Here is a 3341-nt window from a genome sequence, read left to right on the forward strand (position 1 = left end):
GGCTCAACCCCTTCCTTGCTCAACAGTTGAAGGCATTTTACAATGTTTTCAAATACACCCTTGATCCCTGCACACATTTAAGAAGCAGCTGCTTCCCCTCCAGAACGTTAAGCAGAAAGCTGACCCTCTTCCTTCTCCCTGTCTTCCCCAGGAGGGGACATGCCTGAGCTGGGGCCTCTCAGAGGGGAGCCTGCGGCCCAAGGTGCACACACCAGCCTTTGAGCAGGAAAAGCCAATGGGGAGGGGGGACTGTGCCCAATGGGGATTTGCATTTTGCAGGCGATATTTTATTTATTTATTTATTTATTTATTTATTTATTTATTTATTTTTAAGTGAACTCTACCCCCAACATGGGGCTCGAACTCACAACCCTGAGATCTGCAAGAGTTGCATTGCAGGCTATGCTTAGAAGCAGCTGTCCTGCTTGTAGAAAGCAGTGGCCCACTCTGGCTATACTTATCTTTTCTTCTTTCTTTTGTTCTTTCTTCAGCCATTTTCTTTCAGGAACTCGATTTTCGGGTGTTTACCATTTTCTGTAAAATGGAAAAAAAATGTTGCCTTACAGGCATGTGGCCCCCAGTGACTTCTCAGTGTCCTGAGGAAGGAATGGGGAGCAGTTTGGTAAAATTTCACTCGATCTTAGAGTTACCGGAGGATAGGAACCGACGTGAGGCTTTCGGGACGGCAGGGACTCAAGTTCTCGTTTTCATCACCTAGACGTTGGTGGACCGATTTAGAAGGCAGGATTCCTGGGTTGTGTTCCCACTTTCCGCTTATCAGACCCATGCTACTTCCATCCCGGTAACAGCATGGTGGTCAATGGAGCCAGACTGCCAATCCCACATTACTGGTTGTAGGACCTGCTTATAACAGGATCTGCCTCATAGGATTTTTTTTTTTAAAGATTTTATTTATTTATTTGACAGAAAGAGGGACAGTGAGAGAGGGAACACAGCAGGGGGAGTGGGAGAGGGAGAAGCAGACCTCCCACTGAGCAGGGGAGCCCGATGTGGGGCTCGATCCCAGGACCCTGGGATCATGACCTGAGCCAAAGGCAGATGCCCAACGACTGAGCCACCCAGGCACCCCCCGCCTCATAGGATTATTGTGAGCATTAAGTGCAAAGTGTGTAGGCTAAGGACTGGCATGTATCGTGGAAGAATTCCTGTGATTATGGGCTTTCTCCTCTCCTTGGCTATAAAATGAGGAAGTGCTCAAAACTGTCGTGTCAGTCGTTCTGCCCTCCGGACAGGAAGAACATCCATTGTGTGTGAACACTCACTGTAAGTACCATTCTGAGCACAGAACCATTTGGCTCCTACCCTCTGGGAGGGGAAGAGAGTCCTTAGAGAGTTTCTCAAAGAACACTCAAAAAGGGAAAAAATCTGCACCCTGCTTTCCCTGTGGAAAATGTCATGACACAGAGGCCTGTCAGAGGCTCGGGGACAGTGGTCACTTCTTCTGGCAAAGCGGTTTGTCAGCTGTGCCTGGGGATCGAAGGAAGCTGTGGAGGGATCATGCAGGCCGCCACAGGCTCAGCCTCGATCCTTGGACTGCAGCTCCCTGTCTTAGTGCCTCGCCTGTCTCTGTGGACGTCTTCACACCCTGAGGCCTCGTTCTGGAACAGGATGTGAAAGAGGAGCCGGAAGGACAGACAGGACTTCGATTTTGGCAAGGATCCCTTGAGCAGCTGATGAGTTCCGCCACTAGGCCCCAGATCTACCCCCAGGGGATTCTGGCTCCCCCTCTGGGCCTAGCCCCACACTTAGAGCCCAGGTTCTAGGCACACTGGTGTCCTCCCTCGTGTGCGTGTGGCATGCCATGGCTATGCTCTCCCAGTCTTCCCGGCCTCTCCTGAGCCCCCAGCCCATTCTAGGCGTTTATAATCAGAGTCCTCTTCACTCTGTTTCGTCCCTCCAAAGCCTACCCAATCTGTTAAGGTCCACTTCAATCTCACCTCCTCCATGAAGCTTTCCCTGACCTCACTGTCCTAGGTTTCCTTGTAGTGGAAAATAGAAATGTGGTTAATTCTATTTGCCCCAAATATTTGAGCACCTGTTCGATTGCAAGGCACTGGGCGTGGATGTTGGGGGGATCTATAAAAGTAAAAGACAGATCTTCTTTTATCAAGAAGGTTAAACTCTAGGGCGCCTGGGTGACTCAGTCGTTAAGCGTCTGCCTTCGGCTCAGGTCATGATCCCAGGGACCTGGGATCGAGCCCCGCATCGGGCTCCCTGCTCAGCGGGAAGCCTGCTTCTCCTTCTCCCACTCCCCCTGCTTGTGTTCCCTCTCTCGCTGTGTCTCTGTCAAATAAATAAATAAAACCTTAAAAAAAAACAAAAAAGAAGGTTAAACTCTAAGAGAATGGCCTGGAAAATCCCCTATTGCCATGGTGCTTTTCAGGTCTGTTGTTATTATTTAACTTACTAACAATAATAATAATAAACCATTAGGGGAACATTTGCTATGTGCCGGTCCTGTGCCAAGAAGTTTACATGAACTATTTGACCCTTGATAGTACTCCTGTAAGGGAGATGCTATTATTTGAACCAGGCAGCTCAACTCCACTGTTTCTACTCTTAGCCACGCTGCCATGTTTTTCCCGCGTTTTACCTTTTCTGCTCAACAAGCGTGAAACTCTTTTGAAGCCAGGCGCCTCGTCTCGCCCTTCCTCAGCCCCCGCAGCCCTTAGCGCGTTGCTGCCTTTGGACGTAGGTCGCACGCAGGGGTGGTGAGTGGTCAGTCAGGATTCAGGGACGCCTCGGTGAACAGGCCCTGTGGCCAAGAGAAGACATTGCCCCAGGTTTCTTAGTTCAACAGAGCCGGACAAAGAGCTGAGGAATCCAGGGTCCACATCCGCAGCGTACGCACTCTCAGCTCACTCGCGGCCTCCAGGCCCAGACCATCACCCGTGAGGCCGGCAGCTGGGTACTGGGTGGGCTTTATCTGAAGACCGCTGTACAGCATGCATGTAGGTCCATTAGGGACAGGCCCAGAGGTTAACAGTTAACGTTTACCAAGACCAGGAAGTCCCCAACATTGCCTAGAACTGAGAATGTCCTGTCTTGAGGACAAGCTCATCTCATCTTCAAATCTACAAGCCTTTGGCCAACCTTACGATTTCTTACCGCATCTGCCAAGGTAGAGTGATTGTAGGTCTGAGAGCAGGGGCGCTCGGAGCAAGAGAATATCTGTCCTCATTCAAGGGGACAGATTCTCTGATGTTTAATGAAAATCTCACTCCCGTTCTAGTTACTCATCTATCATGTTACCTATTTCTTTCAGAGTCATTGATGGCCTAGTTAGTACAAGAAGCTATGCAGGGGCGCCTGGGGGGCTC

The sequence above is a fragment of the Phoca vitulina genome, unplaced genomic scaffold (assembly GCF_004348235.1).
Source record: "Phoca vitulina isolate PV1807 unplaced genomic scaffold, GSC_HSeal_1.0 scaffold59, whole genome shotgun sequence".
Lineage (NCBI taxonomy): Eukaryota > Metazoa > Chordata > Mammalia > Carnivora > Phocidae > Phoca > Phoca vitulina.